Below are 16,003 nucleotides of genomic sequence, written 5' to 3' on the forward strand. Positions count from 1 at the left end.
TTGCTTCTTTTTTTACTGAAATCACCCCACTTCCCTCTTTTTTTCCCCCTGGTAAAAATTTGTTGGTTGATTTTTTAAGTAAACAGAAACTGTTTGCAGTATAACTTTTATGCTGGGAGGAAAAAAAAAAAAAAAAAAAGAAGCGGCTAGGTAAGTTGGCAAAACAGCAATTGGAATTTAAAGAGAGAGTTTTTTAAAAAAGGGAGAAAAGAACGACATACCAAACTCACTTCTTCTTGTCCCCCTTCCATTCCTGTTCTTATTAATTCCAAATTATAATTTGGAGGTAAAGGAACTGCATTTCCTTTCAATCTATTTTGTTGCTGCCACACATTCTGTGCTTTGCTTCTCTTGCTTTCTTTTTAGGAGGGGGAAAAAAATCCCTAATAAAAATAGAAAAACATATCTCAGGCGTTAAGCTCGCTCTCCCCCTTCCTTTGTAAAGAACTCTTTGTTCTCTAGTGAAAATGCTGAAAAAAAATCCCCGGGCTCCCTGAAACAAGTGCAAAACACTTAGAGGCTTTTGGGCTGGCGAGGAGCCAGAAACCCTCCCGCTGTCTGGTTAGGAAGAGAGGAAAGAGAGAGAGAGGAGAGAGAGGGAAAAATTGGAGCTTCCTTTAATAGACATAGGAAGCAGGTCCTTTTTTTTTTTTTCCTTTTTTCCTTTTTTTTTTTTTTTTTTTTTTTTCAAAACTGGCGGTCAAGCGTTAAGTAACTCCCTGTCTAAATCCACCTGCTGGAAATGAACTTGGGTAACCCCCCCCAGGGGTGCACAAAGAGGAGACACAGTAACACACTCCCGGCTCTTCTCCCAGCCGCCCCCTCCCCGCTGCCCTGCTTCCATTCTCCCTGCTCCCAGCACACAAATGCCCACAGCTCGCACTCCCCCTGCCACCACCAACCAACGTACCAAAATAAACGCTCGCTCCAGCTACTTAAAGAGCAGAGACGGCTGGGGGGGAGGGGGGGGGGAAAGAAGGGAAGGAAAAAAAACCAAAAACAAACAACCAAAAAAAAAATAAAGCGGGGGGGGGGAAGCGCTTTTTTCCATCTCGGTTGCGACAGTGATAAGGGGTAGGGAACATCTCATACCTGGTGTGAATGCTAATCAGCCAGGAGTTCTCCTTTTTTCCCAAGACAGGGAACTGTTTCCTTCCAAATTTATTAGAACCTCCTCCACTGCCTCTTTGAAAAACCTTCTTTGTCACCCTCTTCCCAAGTCCTGATACTTCTTTAAAAAAAAAAAAAATGGCTTCGGAGCTCCTTCTATTCTTGATATTGATTCTCTCTCTCTCTCTCTCTCTCTCTTTCTCCCTCTCTCTTTCTCTCCCCCCCCACCCCTCCTCCTTTCTCCTGTCTCTGTCTCTTCTGAGTGGTCTATTGATAAGTCCCTAGAGGCACTGGGTCAGCCTGCCCGTAGGAAACCAGACACAATGCACAAATCTCCGAGTGCCATTCTGCCATCAGCAAGCAGACCACGTTTAGGAGAGAGGAAAAAAAACACACACACACACAGTAGAGCAAAAGACAGAGAGAGAGAGAGAGAGAGGGAGAGAGAGGGAGAGTGTGAGAAAAAGACTGATTGGAACAGGAGGGAGGGAGGGAGGGAGGGAGCGAGAGAGCGAGGGAGAGAGAGCGACACTGCCAGTCAGGTTAATCATCCCTACTTTAATTAGCTGTTCGGCTTAGACATAAAACAATTGAATTTGAATGATCTGTCAGTGGGCTCGGCTGAACCAAAGGGGAAATGCGAATATTACAAAAAAGACTGTTGGTGTATTCAGATAAGCTCACTGGGAAAATCCTCAAAGGATAACTATTAAAACTTACCACCAAACAAAAAGTAAGATTCAAATGGCATTATACAGAGGCCATCCCCAAAAAGCTGGGAGATCCCTTCCCTCTCTTTTTTACACATCACTGCAGCTTTTGCCGAAATAAACACCTGCACCTTCCCACAGTCTTCAAAGACTACCTGTCCTGCGGGGTGGGGAAGGGAGTGCAGGTTTGCCTGCTACCTTGGCTTGCTTAAAGCAAGACCATGCTGCCCTTCAGTCGAATTTTCCTGATGGATCACTGGGATGTTGTGATTCTGGAACTACACAAGCTCCGGGAGCACATCCTTGCCATGCATGTCTGCACAAACACAGACAAATCGAGCACCGACGGTACAGACGGAGATATTGTGAAAAAGTAGTGCTGGGTATTGAGGTAAGACAAGTCTCAGGCACCAAGGAGGTGGAGAAATTATCCCCCCAAATAGGTGGCAAAGTAATCTGTTTCTTCTACCCTGGGCTGCAAAATGAAGTACAGTTCAAATGGATGGTTCCCGGTGATACCCAGTGCAGTGGCAGCGCTGCGTAGCAGGCAAGGCAGAGATTTATGACACTTGTGCAAGGTCTGCTTCTAAAAAGGTGTGGGCCAGTCGGTCTCTGCCCCTGAGGAGGAAGGCAGCAGATAACACCCTGCTCTGAGAGGGAGCTGTCAGCATGTTTAGGCCCTGGACATCACACCCCTGCCCTGCCAGAACTTTCCCTTGTCAGATGCAAGGAACCTGCTTTGGGTTTCAGGACAATGAATGTCTCCTCATCAGGGGTTCAGATGTCCTTTCCTGACTGAACAGCACCAAGAGAGGTGTTTGAATTTATTGCGCAAGGCACGTATGTTTTCTGTTTTAAGTACATTTTTTGTATTTCGTACAGGGCTGCAGCTACAACAGCAAATCCATAATTCCTGATAAGCTCTGTGAACAACTGCTGTATATAAACTTTTAAATGGGCATGACTAACCTGCCAGTGCCACTCAAAAGCATAGGAAGAAAGTAGAGAAGGGACTCACAATGCAGCTGACTGCTGGCCTTTCAGAGGGATTCTCCCCTCACTCTGTATTTTGGGTATAAATGCTCAAGGAAGGAAGAAACAAAAGACAGAAGTTCTATCAATGTCTCCGTATTAATTTTATCTTTTTTTTCTGACATAGGTATCCAGGCAAATATGGCACCAGCTTTTATATGTTTTGCTTTTAATGGAGAACTGATCTGAGATGTAAATATTATTCATTCCTTCTATCAACTTCCGCCATGGGAAAAGGTGGCTTCCCACCCTTTTCCACCTTTTAAAATGTTGCATGCTGGCTGGCTGTGTCCCATCTGCTTACCAGCCCCATTGGGGCCTGTTGACTCAGCACAGTTTACAGAAGACCTGGACGGTCAATAGGAGAGGGACGCATTGCAGAAGCAATTGGGACATTGGGCTTACTGAGGTTATTCAGGAGTTCTCTCCTCTGCCTCACCAAAATATGATTTTTTCATATTTGGAATATTATGGAAGGCAAGATATTCCAAAGAAAAAAGAGGAGATTTTAGAGAAATGCAGTACCATCAAAAGCTTCAACTCCTTTTCAGATGAGATTTTGTAGAGCACAATGACACAGACAAGTCTCTTCCCTGGGTCAGTACCAAAGTAGTGCAAAACAGCTCTGGGCTACATTTCTAATAAAATATGCAGAGCACCTGACCACCTTATGCAGGGATTCAATGAAGAAACAGAGTGCAGCCATGTAATTACCAGCTATGGCAATGGTACATGGGGCCCTCCCTAAGGTTGCACTGACAACATTACCTGTGGCATTTCCTAACTTTTAAGTGTTTGACTTAGTAACATTAACATCACAGTAATGCATTTTCAGTATAATTTCTCAGGGTTTTCGTTGAAAGTCAGCTTGGAAGCACGTTGCTGCCGAGGCTGGGGAGGGTTGTCACCTGTGGAGCTGTAATACAGGACTCCACCACTTCAGCCGGCAGCGCCAGCAGCAGCTCAGCTCGAACGGCGCTGACGAGGGGATCAACCACTGGAAGACTGCGAACATACTTCATTCAGTGGTTTGACAGTGTCTTCCTGACAAAGAAGTTGCTGCGGGACAGGAGCCCTAAGCTGACCTTCGAGGAGGAGAGCAAAGCACACGGAAAGAGACTCTCTGGACGCTGGCTCTCCAAACCGCACATCTTGTGTTGCTGCTGGATTTGCTTCCATTCAGTTGACTCCACGGACTGCTGCTCCTCTTGTTTTGTAGCTTACTTTCTCTCATGTTGTTTCTCCCTCCCTACACTACTCCTTGTCACAGTCTGTTCCTCATCCCATTGCCCTAAAAGAGGCATTTCCTCAAATACCTCTTCCCCTCTGCTCTATCCCAGGCATGGATATACCCTGAGCACAGAGGAAAGCAAACTGCTTAGCACGGTAAATTAGGCCACGTGGTGTTTCAGGCTGCCTTAACTAGACCACTCCTTGCAAGACTGTTTAAAACTAACTCGGGTATCATAATTTGCAATCCACAGTGTAGACATATCAAAATGTCCTTGTTCTCATTTCCACTGCTTGCTGCCATAGCAACCCCTGGTCAAAAGGAAATTTCCATTGATATCAGAAGGAGCAGCATTTCACCCAGGTGAGTTTTTACTGTGTGGCACATATTTTATTAGCATGTGCTCCTGATATGGAGATGCCCAAATCTCCTGTAACGCCTAATATAGAAAACACTACTCTAAGTCCTGCTCTCAGCCGGTCCCCTTCTACTGGAAGCTACAGAAGTCAAGGACCACCTGAATATCATCCAAGAGCTGGGTTGTAGTCTAAATAAATGCAAAAGACCAGGTGGAGCTCCAGAAAATGTACATTACCTTCCCCTCCTGAGATTTTTATCACAGATATTAATTCAGATACATGATGATGATCTCTAGCTTTGCACAGTACCCTCTTGCTTGTTCTTCCTTCATATAAATTATTGTGTGTATCAGGGAGGTTTAGCCAAAGAAGTGATAATTGAAACTCAGGTCTGTCTGATCAGTTGAATAAAGTTTGCTATTTGCTATGGAAAAGGCAATCAGCGTTGCAACAAGTTTTCAGACTCATGTGTATGACACTCTCTCCATATGTTGCTAGAGAATTGGAAGAGGTCTTTATGAGAACTGTACCTGGATTTGCCATCAGCAAAAGGCAGGACTTACAAAAGGAAAAGCCACCAGAACTGCTTCTCACTTTCTGACTTCCACATGCATCACTCAATGCCAACCAAAAGCAGCACATGGAAACGGCAGAGTACTTACTCCTTTAATGTATATAAAGTATTCTGCAATGCAACTTGTAGCACTCAGTACAGCTGACAAGAGCTGACATTAATGGAAAATCAACAGATCTGGGTGGCACAGAGAGGAACTTGGTTCCTTTGCAAAGAAGGAGCTCTGTCTATTTGAAAAAATGGAATTTAACTATGTAATCTCAGGATGAGTTGTATAAATATATTCCTCTAGATTTATTGGCTTGTCTTCATAAACAGCTGTGAGTCTGTGCTTTTTGTTCAGAGATGTAAACCAGCACAGCATGTTGGAGAGGGTGAATACACGGTTATTATTCAGTATGTAAGAAATTAGAGAGAGACTGGGAAGTCCACTTGTTACAGAAAACAACTCCTTGCTTATCTTCTGGGAAAGCATCCTTCCTAACTTACACCACTGTGTTCAGTAGGTACCATGGCATGCTAAAGGGAGAAAGGTACCATGCCTCGCACCTAGGTAATTTCCTTCACATATGCCATTTGATTTTCTGGGCAAAACAAACAAGCTTGTTCTTTACTGCACTGATTACCAGAATCAGCCCTCCCCACCCCTCACTTCCCCCTTACCTCCCTCCTCCTGCCCCAACTATATTGAATATCCACGATTAGTTCCCAAAGCAGTAGGAACCAGGACTGGTTCCTACAATGTGGAGTTCTCAGTTCCCAAGGCAATTCCTTTCAGAGATTTGTTGACAACAAGGAAATATAAAGGGAAACATTAGAGGGTCTCCATATTTTTACTCTCTTAGACAATACAAATGTAACGGCCTATTTTGTGGAGGAGCCTCTCTTCAAAAAAAAAAAAAAAGAGAAAATACTGCAAACTGGTCTACGAGAGGCATGTTTGTTCTTTTGTTTTAGTGTACTGCCACTACAGTAAGATGTGCTGGAAAGTGAACCATACCCTCCTGGGCACCAGTGCAATCCCCTTGCCTTCACTGGAAAAGCAACAGTGCAACCTAGGGGAACTCCATAAAAAATCTGGTTGAGAAGAGCAGACTCCTGCTTTTCTCTCTCCTCATCTGCATTGGCTCAAAAAGTAACATTTTGAAAACGTGATTTTACAAAAATTTAAGGAAATCTGATCACTGGTTAAAAAGCAGATCAATGAGGACATGATTTTTGCAGGTAGCATGCTTTCTGTACATTTATAAAGCAGTTTATTGTAAAGGCTCCCAAAGGTTTCTAAACACTTGAAAACATTAACTATCCTCTATCATGATCCATACTATTGTTACCAATTGCATCTCTTCTCCAAAATTAAAATTATTTAAACAGCATCGTGTGTTATATTCAGCCTATTCTGCTCTGTTCTATTATATTTTATTCTACGATTTCTGAAAGAAGCATAAGTATCTCAGGATGTCAGGAGGTTTATTTTCTCTCATACCTTCATGGGTAGACAATTAAAATTCTGATTTGAAGAACTTTAAAGCGGACGTCTGCCCCACTTCTGCTCTAAACCCTGACGGGAAACATGCTACATATCCCTCTTGCTAACTTCGGTGCTGTCACATAGTCACAAATCTTATTTCCTGCATTTGGAGGTGACAGGCATTGTGCCTCTGCTTCCAGCCTTATCTAAAGATGCCTTGTTTCAGGAGGCTTTTCTGTAGCCTCAACGGTGAGGAAAAATTGTAATTATTCTCATAGTCCTCATTCTAGACAAAACCTTTGTAAAAACAACAACATTGCTTGCAATCTGGGGAGCTGTACAGTCACAGCATGCCAAAAACATGAGATTGCCACCAAAATAACCCCACTGAGGCCTTTTGTTTTCTCTGTCCAACCATTAGTTTTGTTTCAGGGACAGCTGCAAAAGGATCTCTATCTCCACATACCACTTCATCTCTTAGACTTGGATATGAATAGAGTGGGAAGGCAAAAACCCAGAAGAGGGTGTAGAGTTCTGACTCTTTTCTGCAGCAGATATAATCGTCCATCACGTTCTTCAGCGGGGTGAAGCCATGACAGAAGAAGACACAGACAGGGTTGATTTCCACCTCCACTCTCTCCACAGACAGAGCTGCAGCTTGCACAGTGACTGGAACACGACTGGCTCGGGAAATGAAGAGTAGCACATCACTCATTTTTCCTGCCTGTTTGCTCCTAATTATCTTGCAATACATCTCACTGGTAGTTTTATCATACAGAAAGACAGAAGGTCCTTCTGGTTACAGCACATAATGACTCCTTTTAAAATGGCTTGCTATTCATTCCTGGGAAAACCTCCATCTCCTCTTTTCCTCAAGCTCGCTGCCTCTCCTTCTGGGGTTATTGTTTTGTTTTTAAGGTTTTTGGGGGAGGTAGGATGGCAAATCTCTGAAAATGTACCCTGATTAAAGGAAAAGAAGGGCCAGTGGAGGTGGCTTTCCCTTTTTTTGATGAGACTGTGGCCACACTGAAAGAAGTGTCAACAATCTCAATAATTTAATTTTGGCTAATACAACACCTCATACAGGCTTGAGCTATGCAATTCCTGTGTAGCCCTTAGTACAAATCAACAGAACCACTTTTATACTTGTCTTCCAATATTTCTCTCCAACCTCAGAGAAACAGAGAATTGCTAGAGGGCAATGAACTCTCATTTTGCCATTGACATTTCTGCAATCCATCTCCCTCAGTTGGGAGACCCTTTCACAGATCTGGAACCTCACCAGCATAAGGAAGAATTAGTATAATTAAGAATTAGACACAGGGTCTCTAAAATGGGAATCATAACAATGACTAACGTCACAAGAGTGTTTTCAGAATTAATTCATGTAAGTAAAGCACTTACAAGATAAAAATGTAGGAGCTGCCACATCAGATTAGACCACTGCTCCATCTACTACAACATCCCATGTGCAACAAACAGCAGCAATTAATGCAGGGTAGCAGAACTGGGGTCCCCCCCTCTGTGCAGGAACAGGGTTCACTCTAAGATTAGTTAGTGCTAGTCCCTGGTAACAGCATTATTTTATTACTTAGGTGAGATATTTAAGGCCCTACAACTCATTGTCACTAAACAAATTGGTCTTGCAATGAAAAGAAGGAACCAGGCTCAGCAAGACTCAGGTACAGTGGCTGCACACCTGCACATTCATTCCTGTGCAGGACAGTTTCTGATCAAGAGTTTCTGCTTATCAGTGAGAGAACCTAAAACTATTCTAAACATTCAAATTTCAGAAAGAGGTATTGAAAAAATGGACAGTAGGATATAAGTACTTCTAAAATTGGTATAGGGACAGACACATACATACACGCATAGACGAACAAGCTGGTTAAAAAAGTAACCTCATCCTCACCTGCTCTACTTTGAGCAGGGTGAGGGTTGGACCCAGATGACTTAAGGAGGTTCTTTCTGATTTTTATAATTCCAGGATTCTGTGAATCCACAATTTTCCATGGCAGAGCTCTGTCTGTCACTGAACATGAAACAAATTGTGGTAAATATAATTTTCAAGGAAAATATTATCAGGGAAGTTTCTTGGGTTGAGGACAGAAACTCTAGTTCAAAATGAAGGAGCTCCTCACCCACTGGAGGGGTCCTGGTCTTTTTTAAAAGCCAGTTTCTTTATGGAAAAGTTTCATAAAGTTTCATTCTCATTCTCCAAAATAGCAATTATTTTCACTTTGGGACATTGCTGTTTTCTAGCCAGCTCTCCTATATGACTCTGCAGTCTGCAAGTATCTCCAGACCTTACATCACTGCCAACATCTATTGTGTCAAGGGCAATGACAATCTTTCTGTGATATTTTACTATCTTAGATGGTTTGACAACTTTATTTTAATTCTTACAGATTTTTCACTTTACGAAACAGCCTTATCTGAAAAGTAAATGGATGGGTTCAGATAAGTTTGTCTTAATTTAAGAATCAGATTTTAAAATTTAGTTTCACTTTTGTATTAATCATGCAGTGTTTAATGGAAACAATCTATACCATGCAAAACACTCCTGTGAGACAGAGACACAATATGTTTCTGTGCACTATTCTATTCTATTCTATTCTATTCTATTCTATTCTATTCTATTCTATTCTATTCTATTCTATTCTATTCTATTCTATTCTATTCTATTCTATTCTATTCTATTCTATTCCATTCTATTCTATTCTATTCTATTCTATTCTATTCTATTCTATTCTATTCTATTCTATAGTATGCTATGCTATATTCTACTTCTGGACAGTGTATTGAAAAACCCAACAAATTAGAAGATAATCTGTGAAAAAACAAAAAATCCCTCGTAACTGACCAAACCACAAATGAGTCTTACATTACTGGGACTGGATAAAGTATCATCAGTGCCAGATTATTACATAAGAATATGTTAGTAATGTAGCAGCAGTCTAGTCTTTTAAGATGTGAAAGAGCGTTATCTAACCTCTCTGCAAAGTTCAGGAAGAGGAGCCATATGTCCAAATAATCATTTTCTTGCTGGTGTTTAACATGTCAGTTTTTTCAAGGGGCCTATTTCAAGTTAAAAAAAAAAAAGGCGTGAAATGCATTTTGGTTTTTTTTTTCCTTTGGCAAAAGCAGCTCATTTTCAAGCTTGCAAGGAAACAAGAAAAACAAAATCAAATGTCAAGTAGATTTGCTCTTTGTTGTAATTAATACGCAAGCATTTGCTCGTAGATGGTCCTGAGCCTGTAAACAAGTGTTGCCAGTTGTGGTGCTATTAAAAGTAGTTCACAAGGCTTTAAAGGGCCAAATGTCCAAGGAATGGAAATCCCAACTCCAACCAGTGTCCCTAGGCCAGTGTCCATCAGCTGAGGGTCTGACTGAAAGGAGGGACCACCAGCACGAAGCCTGATGGCTGAGGACTGAGGACACGGCACGTGCTTGCAGCACTGGACCCTACGTGCAATGAGACAAGGAAGAAAGGTAGGGCAGACTTCTTCAGAGCAGGAGGAGGGGAATGACTACCTGAAAATCAGGGAATTCCAAAGCCCCACGCTGCAGACTACATGCATGCTCAGTTTCTGGTCGAGGAAGCTACATGAGATTTCTTTTTGAGTCAGAGCAATGTAGTGGATAAAAAGGCCCTGTCTAGCCAGGGGGATTTCCTGAGGCCATCACAGACCAGCTCCACACGCTGTTAAGAGGCTCGTTTTCATGAGAGTTCTTGTTGCATTTGTATCGCTGGCTCCAGGCCCCTAGAGCTTCAAGTGCCACATCACAGTGCTACAAGCCCAGTGCTGAATGCTTGGCACACGACCAGGCATCTTCCCTTCCCTCTCTCTCTTCCCTCAAGTCAGCAGGTGGGGCTCCAGGGCTCCATCTTGTTTTGATTTGTGTGTGGGATTTTTCTCTTGAAGAAGAAGAAAAAAAAATGAAGACAAAATTTCCCATTGAATATTTGCTATTCTCCTTTCCCCCATCTCGTTCTGTGGAGGTGTTTAGAGATAGAGAGAAAAAATATCTTTTTTTCTTCCTCATCAAAAGGGTCTTAGTATTTTTCCTGAAATAGGATGCTGGAAACACTTCATCACTGAGGGCTACTGGCCTGAGATCTGCTCATCTTCACATCAGGATGAATCAGGAGCCATTCCAGTGAGGTCACCAGGAGTGCTCTGGCAGCAGCTCCCCTTGCTGGATGTGGGGTCAGCCCTGCTGAGCCAAACTGTTCCACAGGACCAGCCAGGGCCCACGCCCTGTGCCAGGTCACAGAATGGGTGTAAATGGATGCAGGGCAAAGAAAACATAAACATCTACCAACTTTCCCTGGGAAATAATTATAAAAATGCTGGACCTCAAATGCTGGAGGGAGGAATTAGGGGACAAAGCCAGCACCAGCAAAAAACCCTACCAACGAAAGTGTGTGATACTGGCCAGGGTCAGAGAGAACCAGGGCAACACGTATTATTTTGTTACTTACTTTCCCACACACCGATGTCCGATGTGTAATTCTCTCCTATCATTTAGGTCACTGCTGGATTTAGCCCTATGGGTTTGAACAATTAATTATTTTCAGCGATAGAACTATTCCATTTTCAAAACTGGTTTGAACAGTAGATTAGTTCTAGATTAAATAATTTAACTACAGATCAGTAGTAGGTGTTTGTTCTACATTAAGTTGGCATATCATTGAGCAGATATTACTTTTTAACGTTTCAATACACTTAATAATTTATAATACTACATTGTAAACTGGCTGAATAATCATCACCTTGGAACACTACAGCCAACACTGCCAAATTTAATCTCTTCTCCAAAAAGCCTTGTTCAATCTTTTAAATGGTCAGCTACATGGAGAAAGGAAGGAATGTAACCACAAAGACTAAGAAAAGAAAGCTGCTTAACTCTGTGAGCACAAGCTCTCAAGTTGCTTGACCTTAAACAAATGCTATGCCTTGGTTTCTCCATCTCTACATAACAGTGGCACCTAATTAATTGATTGCTATAAACACCATGCAGTTATTTATGAGATGCTTTTCAGCAAACAACTTGAGGCAGATATTTCAAATGACTTCTCAGAAAATCTCTTGAAATGAACCTTAAATGCAAAGAACTACGTGCTTAGGTATTCTGTTAAATCCCAATTCATCCCATGCCTCAGTTTCCCCTATGGCCAAGTGCTGAAAATAGGACCTCCCGCTTTACAGAAATCCAGGGAAAGCTAAGTCATTAACAATCACTTAGTAATTGCAAATCCTTGGGCAGAAAGTCTTGGAGAATGCCTTAACGTTAGATACTAAGGATAATTGAGGCAGAAGAGGCCCAGAACTCACACCAGAAGTTTTGGGGTTCATCATGTCAGAACCAAAATGACCTGAAATTCGTTTTGCACAGAGTAGCAGCATCTGGGAGCCATGAGGATGAGTTATGCTCCACTTTCAGGGGAGAGAGAAGGGCTTCAGGCTGCTCCCTCCCATGCCATTTCTCATGCACAGTGAGAAGGGCAGGCTGTTTCTGCTCTGCTGCATACAGGGGCACCACGCAGATACCTCCTTTCCAAAAGGAAATGCAAGAGTGAGAAGAAGAGGTGGATGGAGAAGGGATGAAGGAAGGGCATAGTTTCAGTTTTCATCAGAATTTCAGAAGCGGCAAAATTACTTTCCAGAAAAGGAGAATACTGGAGATACGTAAACTAAATGGGCTGCTCAAATGCCACATTTAAGTTCAACCAATCAAAATATTAAGGGCCAGGAATGATCAGTTTGGGTTACAGAAGTGTGCAATTGGCCAGCTGCACTAAATGTGGCCTTCACCTTCCTGCAGTACTTAGGTGGGGGCAAACTGAGATCGAGGCACTGGAGGTTAAGTTCTGAAAGAGAGCAGAGAAGCTTGTCCTCCCTCTTATTATTGCCATGAGGCCCAACAGGCTGCAGACAGAGGACCCATCCTTGGAGAAGCCACAATGTACATTATGGAAATACACTGGAAGCACAGTTAAAGGTTAGAATGCCTTTTTCCCTCCAGTTGCCATTGATATGAATGAAGCCCATTCTTGCACTGGCAAAGATGAGTTAATGTCACCCTCCCTTCCTTAAATTCTCAGATTTGATGACTAACAGGCAACCATATTTCACTAAGAAAAAAGCCTGGTTTTTACTTAAAAGCCCACAAAGTATACAGAGAAAGTGATTTTCAAGGTCAGAGGGTTGTTTTGACATTTAAGAAATACTAAAACAGAATTTGGCTTTTAAATTTGTAAACCAGAACAACTTCCTGACCTGACAGACAACCTGCCAAATTTCTAGCTGACCCCAGGCTCTTCAGCCTAAACCAGAATTATCAGATATATTGTGTTGTCTAGGTGCACACCTCAGATTTTAAAACTAAATTTTGATCAGCCTTAGAAGAACACAGTTTCTGAGACTCTTTATAGCAGTAACACTCGGCCCTTGTCACAGTAACTAAAGAGGCTTTCTTTAAAAACCGCTTTGGTGGAATTTTCTGCTTACTATTGGAGAATTTAATTGCTTAATATACGCTAATAAAAAAAATAAGGGAAATAGAAACATTTCAGCACACAGAAACCAAAAACCTCCTTTTATTTTACACCAAGCCTTTGATCCTCCCACCAATCCTGTTGCAATACAAACCAATTTCGTTTAATGTTACATCTGACAAGCCAGACTTCTGTGAGATTGCAAAACTCTGCTAAATCCCTGGACAAACTGAAATGGGCTGAGGGGAAGGTTCACAAATTCACCAATAGCACTTACATGCAGGTGGACCACGCAAACATAGGTAGCACAACCTTGCTGTGCCATCTCAACAAAACTTTGTGCATATATAGAATCAAAGGGTCATATGTTGCTTAAGATGGGCAAGAGGTTGCATTGCTTCTCCTTGCAGTCTCCTTCTTCACAACCCATCCTGCCTGCCACCCTGGCTCATGTGTGCAAAGTGGGCTGTAAAATAGTAATTTTATTTTAAATGGAGGGGCTGTACTTTCTGCTTTGTTTCCCACACCAAAACAGCCAAACCCATTTTGCTGTTTCAATTAGGCAAGAGAAATGAAACATTTAATTGTATTTTTTCTCTACTTTTTTTCAGTGACAGTCTGACAACTTTCAGCTAAAACTGGCAACACCTTAAGATGCAGTCCTGCAAAGGCAGCTGAGCTGAAGAACAAAAACCTGATGAAGTAGAGTGGGAGCAAATAGGATGCTGTGACATTTTTGCTGCTCACTAAATGTATCCCATATGCACCCGTGTTATTTAAATTACGCCAGTTCTTGTATGGACTATAATGGGAAAACTTTCTAACACTGTTTGCTAGATTTGTTTCTCCTACTTCAATCATAGTTGAAATTTAACTGTAATAAATTTCTCTTCTTTTTTTTTTAATTTGTTTTGTTTTGCTTGTTTGTTTGTTTTGATTTTTTGGTAAGTTTTGCTCATACTAGTTAGCAGGAAAAAGAGAATTTGTCAGCCTTCAACGCTGTTATATCCAACTCACCTGGGCATTATGGGATGTAACTTTTTCTCCAGGAAATGCTTTATCTTCAACAGACTACCCAAGTCAGCTCAGCTTCTGCCTTTTGGTAGTAGTTCTTCTCCTCTTTTCTCTATGGGGTAATCTCAACATATCATCCTCTAGCCAACAAATATTTAAAATTCATACAATCTAAAAGATGACTCAGAAAGCAAGAACTGATGAGTTCTGAGAAAAAGATCGATGAACCTGGCACTTCCTAGTGCTTAGGATATTCACATACAAGAAGGAGAGATACGCATAACAACACTGCTCAGCATTTGAATTTTTTTAAGTATAAGACTTGCAAAACACTTAAACATAATAATGGAAAAGTTTTGGATCAGATAATTATTTGTGAAGCAGAGAAAGTGGTACTGCTAGCAAAATGAGAAGGGTGTCATTTCCTTCTAATGCCCAGTTAAAGGCTGGCTTAGGCTGTGATTCTGGTTTTGGCAGGAATACAAGGACAGCTTCTTGTGAGAACCACTGCAACACTAGACAGCTCAAAGTGGAAATGGTAAAAGCAAAAAAACCCTGAGGCCCCTCATGAGCAAAATGATCAATACGTAGGGCACATAGCCAAAACTTTTGAAAAGCTGAGAAAAGACTGATGACACCTGATTTTGTTGAGGGAATCTGTGGAGTTAGGTGCTCCTACCTGGCTAAATTCAAGTTTTTCCACATGTAAATTCATAGTTTCAGTGCAGAGATCAACCAAATCTAGGGCTACTGCAAAAGTGCCTGCAAAGATTGCAATGTCTCAATATTACAATTTTTCAAGGAGCTCAGATCAACTGTGTTGAGAAAATGAAATTATGTCCCCCTGAAAATATCAATACCAAATTTTTAATCTGAGGTTGCTACTGGAAATCTGCATAATGCACAAGGCAGCACTGAATCTTTGCTCCCAGAATTGGTGATTCTGCCAAGTTAAAAAAGTGAAAGCCATAAAAGCCTATTTAATTGGGAAAGTACGACAATGACACTCTCAACATTGACAAGGAGTAGGCTTGTTAGGTTAGAAAAGCATCTCTACAAAATGTCTGCTAATATCTGAACTTCAAGAGGAATGGTATTCTGGTGAGCTGGGTCATGGTTGACACCACGAAGATAAAATTGAGGTGCAACAACAGGACATCAAGTGATTTCCCCACCATCGGGAAGGAGTTTTACAGCTGGGGTTAAAGTGAACAATTCATGTTCTTGGTCCTGTTAGTAAACCACAAGCTCATGTTGCTTTTACTACAAACAGATTTCCCTTCACCGTACTGTACTTTTCTTCTTGCTGACTGCTCAGTGTGACCATCCAAAAATACTCCTATTTGTGTTATTTTTCACACACACCACCCTGAAAAAAAATTCAGTATGAAAGTAGAGCAGTTTCCTCCAATACAGTTCAACATCCAAACTAAGCAGCTGTAAAATCATATTTATTCAATGACTGAGGTTTCAAACAGTAAAGTGATTGTTAGAGAATTATAGACTGAACCATGCACTGAAAAAGACCCCAGAAGAGGTTTCTGGTGACAGCTCTCTCACCTTGACAGTCCTCAAGAACACAGGGGAAGAAGGAGGGTATGCACACTTGAAATGGAGGTGATACCTGAATGCAGTCAAGCTCCTCAATCACAATAGCCAGAATTTGGCATACTTTGCCTTTGGGAATGATGTGTGGAGGCAGAAAAAAGGGAGCTAGGTACCTGAGCCCTGCCCATGTGTGTGAGAGAGGGTCCTCACCAAGCTGGGTGTGCCTGAAGCAGGAGTCGGAGGGAGAGAGAAGCCAGGAGCTCCCTGATGCCAAGTTTACTCCCACACTGCCAAGCTGAGCAATCCAAAGGCACGGGTGTTAAATGTGGTCTCCTCTTTCTGTGCAGACTCTGGCAAACCCTCTACCTTTCTCTATGCCTTTGTTTTCCTGTTTGAATATGAGGTGTTCCAGTGAAATATAAATATTAATATTTGATTAGCGCTCAGCTACA

At 41.9% G+C, this 16,003-nt stretch overlaps 1 protein-coding gene across 13 annotated transcripts in view; it reads right to left on the bottom strand.

Moving 5' to 3' along the window:
• Positions 1–16,003, bottom strand: part of ZBTB20 (zinc finger and BTB domain containing 20) — a 472,116-nt gene that overhangs the window by 88,886 nt on the left and 367,227 nt on the right. The window contains exon 1 of one of the 13 annotated variants that reach the window (XM_063419877.1): positions 1,093–3,265. The exons of 11 other annotated variants lie outside the window; for them this stretch is intronic. The gene's annotated coding sequence lies outside the window, so the exon portion shown is untranslated. Of the gene's footprint in view, positions 1–221; positions 3,266–16,003 lie in introns of those variants that run through there. One more of the 13 variants, XM_063419876.1, reaches the window with a different exon arrangement.

The sequence above is a fragment of the Prinia subflava genome, chromosome 28, assembly GCF_021018805.1.
Source record: "Prinia subflava isolate CZ2003 ecotype Zambia chromosome 28, Cam_Psub_1.2, whole genome shotgun sequence".
NCBI classification, from domain to species: Eukaryota; Metazoa; Chordata; class Aves; order Passeriformes; family Cisticolidae; genus Prinia; species Prinia subflava.